This window comes from Rhinatrema bivittatum, chromosome 8, assembly GCF_901001135.1.
Source record: "Rhinatrema bivittatum chromosome 8, aRhiBiv1.1, whole genome shotgun sequence".
Taxonomy (NCBI): Eukaryota; Metazoa; Chordata; class Amphibia; order Gymnophiona; family Rhinatrematidae; genus Rhinatrema; species Rhinatrema bivittatum.
The window spans coordinates 162,236,223-162,251,201 of record NC_042622.1 but is presented as its reverse complement, the minus strand read 5'-3'; the positions used below and the strand labels follow the sequence as shown (position 1 = coordinate 162,251,201).

The 14,979-nt window shown below is 43.2% G+C and overlaps 2 long non-coding RNA genes across 2 annotated transcripts; one reads left to right on the top strand and one right to left on the bottom strand.

The window, feature by feature from the left end:
• Positions 1-1,910: 1,910 nt before the first annotated feature.
• On the bottom strand, positions 1,911-2,502 carry LOC115096560. The gene is made up of 3 exons (XR_003858100.1): positions 2,457-2,502; positions 2,238-2,301; positions 1,911-2,138 (listed from the first exon to the last, which is right to left on the bottom strand). It is a non-coding gene; the product is annotated as an uncharacterized LOC115096560 (long non-coding RNA).
• Positions 2,503-4,571: 2,069 nt separating this feature from the next.
• Positions 4,572-5,166, top strand: LOC115096592. The gene is made up of 3 exons (XR_003858110.1): positions 4,572-4,617; positions 4,773-4,836; positions 4,936-5,166. It is a non-coding gene; the product is annotated as an uncharacterized LOC115096592 (long non-coding RNA).
• The last annotated feature ends 9,813 nt before the right edge of the window (positions 5,167-14,979 follow it).

The following is a 14,979-nucleotide window of genomic DNA, read 5'->3' as shown; positions in this document are numbered from 1 at the left end:
AATAGAACAAGAGACATCCTCAGAGATCCAGGAATTGCAGTTGCATGGCACAACCATCTTCAATTCTGATGAGAGTTGGGGAAGATTCCAATCTGATCAAAACCCTGATGGACATCTTCCTCAAGAGTGGGAACCAAACCTTTTCAGCCAAAAGGGGTTATGAGAATCATGGTTCCCCTGTCTTCTTAGCGTCAAAAAATTATTCATGATTAGCAGAATCTGAGGATACGCATACAGCAGACCCTCACACTAATCGAGGGCAAAGGCATCTAAAGTTAATTTACTTTTCATACTTTTCCTGTAATAGAAGAGCAGGACCTTCCTGTTCTGGGGATACACAAACAGATCTACCATGGCTTTACCCACATGTAGAATTAACTGGTTTGTTACTCCTCTGTACAGGGACAATTTGTGAGGTTCTAGGACCCGCTCAGTCTGTCCACAAGGATAATCAGAGTGCACTGAACTGCCCTTAGCTCTAGGAAGTTTACATGGGCTCCCCATGCCACATTGGATGCATCCATGGTCAGGACAATTTGGACAGAAAGAATTTGAAAGGGTATGCCTCTGGTCAGAGTGGCATCGATCCACCATCAAGACAGGGAGTCCTTGAGTGGATGCCTGATGTGGATACTCTCCCAAAAATCCAGAGTAGCCCGAAGCTACTGTGTCATGAGGGTTCAAAGGACTTTATGTTGATGAGCACTGATGATGCCATGAGATCCAACAAACTCAACATGTCCAATGTTGAATCCTCTTCACTGCAGATATCAACATGATAGCCATCTGTTGTCAAGGAAGACCCTTGCCTAAGTCATGCCTAACACTCCAATAAACTCCAACTGAGACGACAGGCTCAAGTAGGCCTTGGAGTAGATGATGAACCCTAGTAATTCCAAGACCCAGCTAGTTCTGCACATTGATTCTGTGGCATCCACCTGATATGTATTGATTAGCTAATTGTCCAAGTAGGCTAACACGTGCACCCCTAGTATGCATGAATGCACCATTATGGTGAGACATTTTGTGAAGACATGTGGGGCTGACACTAGGCTGAAAGGCAGCATACTATAGTGGAGATGACGATACCCTACTACAGATAAGTTATTTTCTGTGACCTGGATATCTCTCATGTGAATGTAAGCATCTTTTAGATCGAGTGAGAATAACCAGTCCCCTTTTTGTAAAAAGGGGATTAATGTACCCAAGGAAATCATCTTGAACTTTTCCCTCTTCAGAAACGTTCAAGGCTGAATTAGAAGATTACTGGTCACTGTAGGCTTGGGTCTAAGAAGGGACAGAGTCCTCCTGCTTTCTTTCGAATCAAGAAGTAATTGGAGTAGAATCCTCTCCCCTCTTTCCCTTGGTGGAACAGGCTCTACCACATTGGTCTCTAAGAGGGAGGAGAGCACCTTCTGTAGCAATTCCTGATGCAGGGGACTTCCCCCAAGCAGAACCTGAAGGTCAGTTTAGAAGGATACCCAATAGATGTAATCTGTTCTCTTTCCTTATTATGCTGAGGACTCAAGTCTGAAGTTAAGGTGGCCCAATGGTTTATGTAAAACCTCAGCCTGCCCCAGACAGGGAGGTCCTTTGGCATGGGTGCCAAGATAACATACGAATTCCCATACTGGGTCAAACCAAGGGTCCATGAAACTCAGTATCCTGTTTCCAAAAGTGGTCAAGTCACAAGTCACAGATCCCATGCTGCTTAACACCCAGGGATAAGTTAATACACTGTTTAGCATAGTATATGCTATGGTAAGAAAATAATACCTGAAATTATTACCCAAACTTTTATAACATGATACTATATACAATACATGTAAGACCTGTTATATTTGGGATGTGGATTGAGTGTGCCTTCATACGATGCTAAACAGATGTTCAGCTATCGTGTCTGTCAGCCATGTTCGGGCTTCAAAATCATTAGGCACCTCAATGTAGTTTTAAATTGATGTTTGTGTCCACTGGTTTGCGTGCTCATCAAATTATTGACTTATATGCAAGCCACTGCTCAACTTATACTTGCGAGTGTGTAGTCGATCTTGTGCTGCCGACACCAAGGCGTTTCGGAGCGGTGCTCCTTCTTCACGGGCTGTGCTTTGGCAAGAAGGACTGCTCAAACACTGTGGCAACTATATAACATGAAAATAAACCATTACTCGACATCCTAAAACTAGTGACATTCTCTGTCACTTAGTAGGGTTGCTCTGATCTAAGTATCGGATACATACTTGTTACGGTGGCTGGACCAAGAACTGTGGACTCCGGCGCTGAGGATGCAGAGAGTATGCTCCGCTATAGGGTACAGAATGCTTTCTTGTTAGCCTCTCAAAAGTGAATAAACAAAGTCAGTCTGTTCAACCTGCCAGTTACTGATAAGTCAGTCTGTTCAATCTGCCAGTTGCTACAAATAAAGCCTGTGCTGCCTTTTAAGTTTGTTTGGTACTTACTTGTAAACTACGGCTGCCACGTCCTGCTCCGTTTTCTAGCGCGGGAGTGAGGCGGGAAAAAACGCCATTTTTAAAGGGACTTGCAGCTCAGTCTCATGACGTGTAGGGCGGGGATATTGACGTCACACAAATGATAGTGACGCGGTGATTGCTGGGTGAGTGCCAATCATGCTGTTTTGTCATTAGGATCATGGTATTTTGATTTAATAGTCTGATTCTCTTTTCTTCTTTAAATCATTACACGGGTTACATTTTGTCATGTTATGCTCACTGTCTTGGAGCTATTCCATTCACGAAAAACTGCGTGCTTGATAAGTGCTAAATGAGTGACATCCACTCAATTTTATCATTGAGTCCGATGGGTACCAATGCATTCAGGCGGTGAATCCACTGGTTTTCTTTCCTGTTGAGTACATTCTCACGATTGCCGCCTCGCCATGGTGTATTGACCTGTTCCAGCACTGCCCACTTAAAATCTCCAAAAGAGTGACCTACATCCACACAATGTTGTACCGTTGGTGCCTTTAAGTCTTTGTTGTTTATTCTGCACTTATGCTCTATAAGCCGAATCCGTATTTTCCTCTTAGTCCTGCCTACGTAGATCTTAGGACAGGGGCATTGTAAAACGTATATTACGTGGTCCGCGTTACAATCAACATCGTTATTTAATTTGACCACATAACCTGTGCTTGGATGGGTCCAGCTGTTGCCCTGATGGGCTTGTGCACAAAATATGCATTTTCCACAAATCGTTTGCCCAGTGGTGACAGGATTAATAAGTTCTGCGGTTGCTGCCCTGATAACATGTTTTATGTTGCGTCCTCTTGAGTATGCAAACATAGGTGCTTGAGTGAATATTGGATATGGGCTTAAGACGTGCCAATATTTCAAAAGGATATTTCTAATCTGTGTGGTGAGTTGGGTGTGTTGAAGTACACAAATTAATTGTGTGCTGCTTGGTTTATGCTTGTATTGCAGAAGGGATTCCCTATTGGAATATACTGCCCTTTTGTAAGCACGAGTAATGACTTGTCTGGGATAGCCTCTGACTGCAAAACGTGAAGATAATGTTTGCGCCTGTTTGTGGAATTCTGCTTCTTCTGAGCATAATCTGCGTATTCTAAAAAATTCTTCTGAGCATAATCTGCATATTCTAAAAAATTCCAATAGGGAATCCCTTCTGCAATACAAGCATAAACCAAGCAGCACACAATTAATTTGTGTACTTCAACACACCCAACTCACCACACAGATTAGAAATATCCTTTTGAAATATTGGCACGTCTTAAGCCCATATCCAATATTCACTCAAGCACCTATGTTTGCATACTCAAGAGGACGCAACATAAAACAACATGTTATCAGGGCAGCAACCGCAGAACTTATTAATCCTGTCACCACTGGGCAAACGATTTGTGGAAAATGCATATTTTGTGCACAAGCCCATCAGGGCAACAGCTGGACCCATCCAAGCACAGGTTATGTGGTCAAATTAAATAACGATGTTGATTGTAACGCGGACCACGTAATATACGTTTTACAATGCCCCTGTCCTAAGATCTACGTAGGCAGGACTAAGAGGAAAATACAGATTCGGCTTATAGAGCATAAGTGCAGAATAAACAACAAAGACTTAAAGGCACCAACGGTACAACATTGTGTGGATGTAGGTCACTCTTTTGGAGATTTTAAGTGGGCAGTGCTGGAACAGGTCAATACACCATGGCGAGGCGGCAATCGTGAGAATGTACTCAACAGGAAAGAAAACCAGTGGATTCACCGCCTGAATGCATTGGTACCCATCGGACTCAATGATAAAATTGAGTGGATGTCACTCATTTAGCACTTATCAAGCACGCAGTTTTTCGTGAATGGAATAGCTCCAAGACAGTGAGCATAACATGACAAAATGTAACCCGTGTAATGATTTAAAGAAGAAAAGAGAATCAGACTATTAAATCAAAATACCATGATCCTAATGACAAAACAGCATGATTGGCACTCACCCAGCAATCACCGCGTCACTATCATTTGTGTGACGTCAATATCCCCGCCCTACACGTCATGAGACTGAGCTGCAAGTCCCTTTAAAAATGGCGTTTTTTCCCGCCTCACTCCCGCGCTAGAAAACGGAGCAGGACGTGGCAGCCGTAGTTTACAAGTAAGTACCGAACAAACTTAAAAGGCAGCACAGGCTTTATTTGTAGCAACTGGCAGATTGAACAGACTGACTTATCAGTAACTGGCAGGTTGAACAGACTGACTTTGTTTATTCACTTTTGAGAGGCTAACAAGAAAGCATTCTGTACCCTATAGCGGAGCATACTCTCTGCATCCTCAGCGCCGGAGTCCACAGTTCTTGGTCCAGCCACCGTAACAAGTATGTATCCGATACTTAGATCAGAGCAATCCTACTAAGTGACAGAGAATGTCACTAGTTTTAGGATGTCGAGTAATGGTTTATTTTCATGTTATATAGTTGCCACAGTGTTTGAGCAGTCCTTCTTGCCAAAGCACAGCCCGTGAAGAAGGAGCACCGCTCCGAAACGCCTTGGTGTCGGCAGCACAAGATCGACTACACACTCGCAAGTATAAGTTGAGCAGTGGCTTGCATATAAGTCAATAATTTGATGAGCACGCAAACCAGTGGACACAAACATCAATTTAAAACTACATTGAGGTGCCTAATGATTTTGAAGCCCGAACATGGCTGACAGACACGATAGCTGAACATCTGTTTAGCATCGTATGAAGGCACACTCAATCCACATCCCAAATATAACAAGTCTTACATGTATGGTAAGAAAATAAAGCATAATGAGGGTGAAGTCTCAACCTCTGCACTTCTTACTTTGGAATTGTGTCTTTTTTTTTTAATCTTAGATGTGCTTTTTTTTTTATATCACTTAATTTTTTTTCTATTTCCTGTTCAAGATTTGCATCTGTTAATGATTACTCAAACTCAAATATGACATTTTGGATGTGAAATAAAAAAAGAAAAGACTGAATAAATACTGTAAATTATGTTTGTTTGCTAACTGAATGAATCTTGGTTTGGGCTGCATTTTTGTTTGTTTTATGAATGTTTTAATTGTAATTCACGTGGGACATATTTCTGAATGTGTGGAATACAAGATGTATTACATAAATAAGTAGTTGCTTTTTTAAAGTCAATTTGGTTAATAACAGTTTATGGATTTCTCCAAGACCTTGTCCACACCTTTTTAAACCCAGCTGTGCTAGTTGCCTTTGCCACATCCTCCGACAATGAATTCCAGACCTTAATTGTGCATTGAGTGAAAAAGCATTTTCTATGATTTGTTTTAAATGTGCTACTTACCAACTTCATGGTGAGTCTCCTAGTTTTTGTATTATTTGAAAGGGTAAATAACAGATTCATATTTACCCATTCTATTCCACTTATGATTTTATAGACCTCTATCATATACCCAACTCAGCCATCTCTTCTCCAAGCTGAACAGTCCTAACCTCTTTAGCCTCTTCTCATAGGGGAGCTGTTCTATTGCCTTTATTATTTTGGTCACCCTTCTCTGTACCCTTTCCAGTTCATCTATGTTTTTTTGAGGTGCAGCATCCAGAACTGCACACAATACTCCAGATGCAGTCTCATCATGGAGTGATTCAGTGGTATTATAACATTCTCCATTTTATTCTCCATTCATTTCCTAATAATTCCTAACATTGTTTGCTTTTTTTGACCATTAAAGAAAACTGAGCTGAGGATTTTAAAGTATTGCCACAATGACGCCAAGATTGTTTTCTTGGGTTGTAACCTAATATTATATAATTACAGTGTGGGCTACTTTTTCCTATGTGCATCACTTTGAACTTGTCTACATTAAATGTCATCTGCAATTTAGATGCCCAATCTCACAAGGTCTTCAATCAATTTCTCACAATCTAGATTATGTTCTCTGCAAGCCAGTCAAAACACCATCTCAGATTTTGGCTTGGGTGCTGGCTGTGGTTTCAGGAGACTGTGTTGCCTCAGATGGGTACATGGGGCCTGATGTGCACAAAACTGAGGGGAGTAGAGGATAACACCTATTTGGATAAAGTCATCCCAACTTGGATTGTTGGATGTTGTCATTAGAAACTGGCTCACCTGATGTGGGAGCACTCTTTCTGTTGTTGCTTTAGGAGTGTGGAACAAACTGCCTGACAGCTTGCGTTTTGACTGATTGCATGAAAATGTTCAGGGCAATGCTTAAGACTTACCTATTTAAGCAGGTTTTTAGTTCATAAGAAGTTTGACTGTTTTTAGACTTTAGTTGTCTTAGCTACAACATAGCTTAGTGTAACCTGTGTATATCAGTTTAGTTATATTTTATGTCATTGTTAAATTTTAGTCCATTTTATTATGGATTTATGGTACTTAGAGCTTAGGCAGTAAGAAAATTAATAAATGTAAGTAAATAAATACATAAGTGGTGTCTCCTCAGCCCCATACTGTGTACCTCCTGACACAGGAGAGGACAGGTCTAGAGTGGATGTGGAGAGCTACTGAAATGTTGCATAACATTCATGGATCTGTGCCACCACTTCCTTCACTGTCTCCAAAGAGATTCTTTCCAGTACATGGTCCATCAGAGAATATTTCCTGGACTTCAGATCAGAGGTCTGAGGCCTTCAGCTAGGCAAGTCTGCGGACACCAGGCCCCACAGAAGAGACTCTTGATGCAGTCTCAAAAACACTGAATATCAACCAAAGAACATGTTTTTCACACTCCATTCCCATATCCACCAATGGAAGTCATTGTGCTGCTTCCAAGGAAGCTGCTTGGCTACCTCCCATATCTGCTTCAGTAGGTCTGACATGCACCAGGCCATATGTGAGCATTGAACATAGCTCCCTGAAACACCTTTCTTGCAAGAGGATCCAGGGGTCTGGAATCCTTCCCCAGGAGCACAGAGGTACAGGTTCTAGTCCTTTTGGCTCTTTTAAAAGCAGTTAAGACCAGTGGTGGATTGCTGGAAAATATCAGCCCGGGGATTTTTTTCAAAACTGGCCCACAAGGTATGTGACTCCCTTGTGCATTTTCCCTGCAGCTTGTGTTTCAACAGTTTCCAAAAGCACACCAAACTGACTCTTCATAAGTATATCACATGACCTGGAGCCTGGCAGAACTGAGCCAAAAACTTCAACATAAATGTCACATTTTTCCTAACTATGATGTAGAATACACCTAGACCAGAGGTGAGCAAACAGAGCTACGTGCCCTCTTCCTTCCATGCAATTGGTTGCTCTCTGCTTGCAAGTCTGGTTACATCTCTCAATTATTTCTTGGATTCCTGGTCTGGTATTAGTCTCTTGCCAATCAATCAGCTCTTGAACCAGTTGCCAAGTAATGTGACAACCACACTGCCAGCCAGTGTCAGACACACACAGTCTCACAGACAAAAGCAAGCTTGCTTACCATAAACTGTGTTTTCCATAGATAGCAGGATGAATTAGTCATGCTTTCTGGGACTGCCCCCCTTACAGCCCGAGGCGGGAACTTCTTAAAATGTACAGAGCTTTGCTCCTGCACACCTGCATGGGGCCTTCCCATGTGATTGCCAGCGTTGCCTCAGTTGGTTAGAAAGCATAGAGAAGTGGTGTACTGCAAAATATTTTATTTATTTAAATTTTTTATATACCGACATTCCTGTAGAGATACAAATCATACCGGTTTACATTTAACTTCAATTTCGCCTTAAGGCGGTACAGATAACTACGTTAGAAAATCATAGAGTAAGATCAGGTAGAAGGAAGAAGATTGTCCAGCGAAGAGGGTGAGGACGCATGGCTAATTCATCCTATCTACAGAAAACACCGTTTATGTTAAGCAGACCCTGCCCCCCCCCCCCCCCCCCCCCACAGATAAGCAGGCTGAATTAGCCATGCTGTCCAGGAGTCCCCAAGCCAGGGAAACGAAGCACAGTTGTATATCCGGCCAGGAATGTTTTGTATGTCCAATTGCATGGATGGAAGAGGGCACATAGCTCTGTTTGCTCACCTCTGGTCTAGGGTGTATTCTTCCAAGATATGTGCAGGATCCTCTGTGCAGTGGATCCCTGTGAATGGTGGATAGACTTAAGAATTAGCAGCATGACGCAGTATCTCCTGCCCCATGGACGCATCTGAACTGGCATGTTGGAGGCTGTAATGAGATGTGAATGTATACAGCGATGACCACATAGCAGCTTTCAATAAGTCAAATTGGTACCTGCTGAATATGGGCAATTGAAGCAGCCATAGCTCTCAGGTGAAGTACCTTGACCTTTGATTCCAGAAGTGGATGCATTGAGTCAACCAGCTCGCTAATGTCAGTTTGGTTACTGGTAATCCTGAAGCATTCGGGTTGAAGGAGAGAAACAGCTGTGAATGCCTGTTTGGTGCTCTAATCCTTTGTTTATAGTAGGCTAACGCCCTTTTGCAATCAAACGGGTGTAGCAAAGCTTCTCGGCTGGATGCAGGTGGCTTAGGAAAAAGTCGGCAATGTTATGGTTTGATTCAGATGAAAAGCCGAGACTACCTTCGGAAGAAAGAATGGATGGGTCCACAAGGTAACCTGGTCACAGTAGAATTGCAGATAAGGTGCGTAGTGAACTAGCACTTGAAGTTCGCCTACTTGTCTTGACGAAGTTATTGCTACTAAAAATAATACCTTCCAAGTGAAAAACTTCAATGAAGATGTTTGCATTAGCTCAAATGGTGGAAGCATCAGAGTCTCCAGAACTACGTTCAAGTCCCTAGAGAGTAAAGCCTCAAGGCACCCTCATGAAGCAAGATATGAAGGGGGTGTGTGGATATGGAGGTTCCCTGAACGCTATGGCACTGAGGTGCACTCTGATGGACGAAACTGTCAACCCCAATATGTACAGTAAATGTAGGTATTTGAGTAACTGTTCTGGTGAGAATTGAAAGGGGTCTAGTGACATTAACATATACCAGTGACAGTATCTATGTCATTTAGCTGCATAATTCTCTCATAGTTGGTCTTCTTGCGGAAATAAGAATGTCCTGAATCTCTATTGGGATAGGAAGATGGCTCAGTACTTCCCTTTCCATCTCCAAGCTGTCACATGAAGGGAGTCTTGCATGGGATGAAACAGCCACCCCTCCTGTGGTAGGAGGTCCACCCTGCTTAAAAGAATGACTGGTTGTTGTATGGAGAGGTGCATGAAGTAGGCATACCATGGCTGCCTGGGCCACGCTGGCGCCATGAGGATGTGTTCAGACTCGTCCACGATGCACAGACCAGATGTATTCCATGCATTAAGGTAGAAGGAAGGGAAAACGATTACCGGCATAGTTAAAAGGTAAGGTAAGAGAGGCTATTTTAGCCAAAAGATCTTCATTCAAAAATTGGAAGAAGGATCCTTCAGAAGAAAATAGGATAAAGCATAAGCATTGGCAAGTTAAATGTAAGACATTGATAAGACAGACAGAGAAAGTTTGAGAAGTTGGCCATAGAGGCAAAAACTCACAATAAAAACGTTTGAATATATCTGAAGCAGAAAGCCTGCAAAGGAGTCTGTTGTACCATTGGACGATCAAGGGGTTAAAGGGGCACTTAGAGAGGATTAGGCCATCACGGAAAGATTAAACGATTTCTTTGCTTCAGTGTTTATTGAAGAGATACCCGTTCCAGGTTCACCATGATTTGGTTCAGTTCATCAGAATCATCACCCATGAAAATCTTCTCCGGAAGATGTGGTAGGCCTGATTGACAAACTGAAGAGTAGTAAAATTGCCTGGACCAAATGGTTTACACCAAGGGTTCTGAAAGAACTAAAAAATGAAATTTCAGAACTATTAGAAAAATTTGTAATCTATCATTAAAATCATCCAATGTACCTGAAGATTGGAAGGTGGCCAATGTAACCCAGATATTTAAAAAGGGATTCAGGGGTGATCCAGGAAACTATAGACCAGTGAGCCTGACTTCAGTGCTGGGAAAATAGTGGAAACTCTTATAAAGAATAAAATCACAAAACATTTAGATAGACATGGTTTGATGGTATACAGCCAACATGGAGTTACCCAAGGGAAGTCTTGCCTCACAAATCTCCTACATTTTTTTTTGGATGGGGTGAATAAACATGTGGACAGAGGTGAACCAGTAGGTGTGGTATAATTGGATTTCCAGAAGGCATTCGACAAAGTACCGCATGAGAGGCTTCTAAGAAAACTAAAAAGTCATGGAATAGGAGGTGATGTCCTTTTGTGGACTGCAAGTTGGTTAAAAGACAAGAAACAGAGAGTAGAAGTAAATGGTCAATTTTCACAGTGGAAAAAGGTAAACAGCCTCAGCGATCTGTACTTGGACCAGTGCTTTTTAATATATTTATAAATGATCTGGAAAGGAGTATGCAGAGTGAGGTGATCAAATTTGCAGACAACACAAAATTATGCAGAGTAGTTAAATCTCAAGTGGATTGTGATGAATTGCAGGAGGCCCTCGTAAGACTGGAAGATTGGGCTTCCAAATGGTAGATGAAGTTTAACGTGGACAAGTGCAATGTGATGCATATAGGGAAAAATAACCCTTGCTGTAGTTACACATTGTTAGGTTCTATCTTAGGCATTACCACCCAGGAAAGAGATCTAGGCCTCATAGTGGATAATACATTGATATCATTGGCCCAGTATGCTGTGGTGATCAAAAAAGCAAACAATGTTAGTTATTATTAGGAAGGGAATGGAAAATAAAACAGAGGATGTCATAATGCCTCTGTATCGCTCCATGGTGAGACCACACCTTGAATACTACTGTGTGCAATTCTGGTTACCACATCTCAAAAAGGATATAGCTGCACTGGAGAAAGTGCAGAGAAGGGTGACCAAAATGATATGGGGCATGGAACAGCTGCCTTATGAGGAAAGGCCAAATAAATTAGGGCTCTTCATTTTGGAGAAGAGACGACTGAGGGGGGATATGATAGAAGTCTACAAAATCATGAAAGGACTTGAACAAGTTAATATAAATCGGTTATTTACTCTCTCAGAAAATAGGACCACCAGGGGGCACTCCATGTAGTTAGCAAGTAGCTCATTTAAAACAAATCAAAGAAAATTCATTTTCACTCAGCACATAGTTAAACTCTGGAATTCATTGCCAGGGGATGTGGTTTCAGCAGTTAGTGTTACTGAGTTTAAAAAAAGGTTTGGATAAGTTCCTAGAGGTTAAATCCATAAACTGCTTTTACAGTAAATAATCAGCAATGGTAGCTTGTAATCTAATGTTTGAGTACTTGTCAGGTACATGTGACTTGGATTGGCCACTGTTGGAAACAGGATACTGGGCTTGATGGACCCTTGGTCTGACCCAGTACAGCATTTCTTATGTTCTTTTATTCATTTCTGGATCACCCGAGCAATTAGCGGGATTGAAAAGAATGCATATAACAGGCTCTCCGCCCATGTGAGCAGAAAGCGTCCTGAGCCACTCTTTGATCGCTTGGATTCAGAGAGCAACACTGGTAGCTTTGTGTTGCATTCAGTGGCAAAGAGATTTATAGGGGGCGTCCCATATTTCTGGAATTGGGAGGATGGAATGTCTCAATACTGTTCCCACTTGTAGGGATGAAAGATCCTGCTAAGCCGGTTCGCTTCTGTGTTTTTTTTATTCCTGGGAGGTAAGTGGCCTGCAGCCGTATCGAGTGAGCTAGTGCCCATTCCAATGTCAGTACCGTTTCTCTGCATAGTGTCTTGGAACCAGATCCGCCTTCCTTGTTTATGGAGAACATGGCCACTTGATTGTCTGTGGACACCATGACTGTTTAGTGTTGAAGGCGGTGCAGATGGCATATTTTATGGCTTGTAGTTCTAATAGGTTGATCTGAAGCATTTTCTCGCTGAGGGACTAAAGGCCTTGCGTTTTGAAATGTAGGACATGTACACCCCACCTCTTCGTGGAGGCATCCATAGTTAGTACCATCTGATTATCTGGGATCCAGAAAGGTGCATCCAATTGTAAAACGCTAGGCCTTAGCCACCAGTCCATGTTCAATATCTTTGCTCAAGTCAGGGTCACAGTTCTCGGCATGGGATGGAAGCAAAGAGACCACTGGGATTTCAGATTCCACTGCATATGGCGCATGTGAAAGCATATGTGAGGAATCATACATTGCTGCTACCATGGGTCCCAACATGGTGAGAATTTGACGAGCTGTGAGATGTGAAAGGTGCTTTAATGTTGAGGCTAGACTCTGAAAGAAACTAATCCTGTCCTCTGGAAGAAAGGCTTTGCAAAGGCACATTTATGATCATACCTATAAATTACAGGGTTTGAGAAAGGTTGAGATGAGACTTCTCAGTTTATGATGAAACCTAGATTTTCCAAACAGTTATAGTTCAAATTTGATGGGCGTGAATCAGCTTTGGATTTGGGGCTTCGAGCAGCCAATCGTCCAAGTAGAAAAAAAGCTTTTATTCCCTCTTTCCGAAGGTGGGCCACAGCTACTGCTAGACATTTTGTGAATACCCTGGGTCCTGAAGATAGGCCAAATGGTAGTACTTTGTTCTGGTAGTGTTGGGTGCTGACTGAAAACAAAGATAGCGCCAGGAAGAAGGGTGCATTTGTATGTGAGAAGTCATCTTGAACTTCTCCTGCAGAATGAAGTGATTGAGGCTTGGAGGTTCCAAACCGGCCACAATCCTCCCTTTTTCTTGGGAATGAGGAAGTACTGGGAATAAAACCCCTGAAGCTGCCGATGTCGAGGCACTGCTTGAATCGTCCACTGATGAAGCAACGATTGGACTCTGTAGGAGGGGGACATCTCCCGTCCCTCTTGAAGGTGGAGAGAAGTGTGGCAATGCGGGAACTGTCTGAAAATGTAGGCGGTAACCATTTTGGAAGATATTGAGAACCCAACGATCTGATGTGATTTGACCCCAAGCCTAAACAAAGGAAGCAAGGTGTCTACCCACTGCTCCATTTAGCTGTGGCCGGGGTAGCTTCAAAAATACTGTTGGGATTTTTGTCCAGTATTTTCTGCTGGTTTTTGTATTCGATGGGATAAGCTACAGCCTCAAGATTGGGCTTGTTGCAGCTGTGGCCTCTGTTGTTGGTATGGGGGAGGCCAGTATGATGAGAATGGCTTGTAGCAGCATTTCAGAAAGAAGGGTTTCCTATAGGTAGGGTAGTATCGCTTCACAGGTGTCTGTTCTGCTGGCGACGTGAGGGAGGACACAATGACACTCTGCTCCTTGAGCTGAGATACTATCTCATGGAGCTTGCCTCCGAACAAGCTGTCACCTTTGCATGGAAGGTCCCCAAGTTTTTCATGCTATATCCTCACGAATTGTGCTCGCCCTAAGCCAGGCTATCCGTCTGGCTGTGATGGCTGCCACCGAAGTATGTGCTGATTCTCAAAGCCCTCATAGATCATGTGAATTAGATGTCGCAAGCCTTCTTCCATGTCAGCTATACCCTGCTTTTGTGGCTTATCACCTGCTGCTTGATCTCCATTGGACTTCAGAGTTTGAAAGCATTCGTAGAGATATTGCGTTATATAGAATTGGTGTTATTGAATCTTCACATTCAGCACTGATCCTTGAAACACCTTCTTCACAAGGTCATCTAGATGTCGGCCATCCTTGCCTGGGGGGGGGGGGGGGCGGGGGGTGTTGGAATAGAGCCCGGTCTTTCTGGCTTGCTTCATTGTGGATTCCACCACCACAGATGCATGCGGCAACTGGACTGGACCATAATGGGTGGACTTCCTCATCCTGAACTTTAAGTCCGCTTTCCTGGAAGTGGCAGGTGCAGAGAATGGCGACTCCCACGCTTTATCCATAACCCCATCCAGGTCTGAGTATGAAGGCAGGGCTGTTGGCTCTTATGGGACATAAAAAAATCTTCATTAACCTGTGGACGTCGGCTCTAGGATCCGGTAGCTACTTGGTCTCCAGGCTCATGACAGCGCCTACCTTTTCTATGAATCTGGAGTAAGAGGGGATTCTCCGGAAGTGATGTTGGTTTGGGTGGATCTTCCGGGAAGGGGGGGGGGGGGGGGTCAGAGGGTATACCTGAAGATCACAGAAATGGTGGAGAATACATCAGTTCTCAGCTTGGTCTAGAGGCCAGCAGGCTGAACTCTATCACCAGCTCTTCATCCTTTGATGTTCCCTAGGGCAGGGAAGGAGAAGAGTGCTCTGAACCCACTGCTGACGGGCTAGAGGGGGACTGTGGGTGTTGAGTAAACATTGTGTCGAAGGTCTGAAGAATCCCAGTAGTCTGGGACATTGTTTGAGAGCCTGCACCCTGTAATTCCTGGGAGACTGATGAGGATGTTCTTCTCTTCTTGGCCAGCAGAGCGCCCTCCAGGCCTACTACCCTGGGAGAGTCAGATTTTCTAGTCCGTGGTTTGCAGATGAAATGGTCTAAGATGGCTCATGTCACGATAATGGGATCTATCCTTCTTCTGTTTTGGGACAGTTGAATGTTCCCTGTTTCTGTCCGAAGCTGAGGAAGAAGAGTGTCTGGAAATGCTTGGAGCATCTACATCAGAA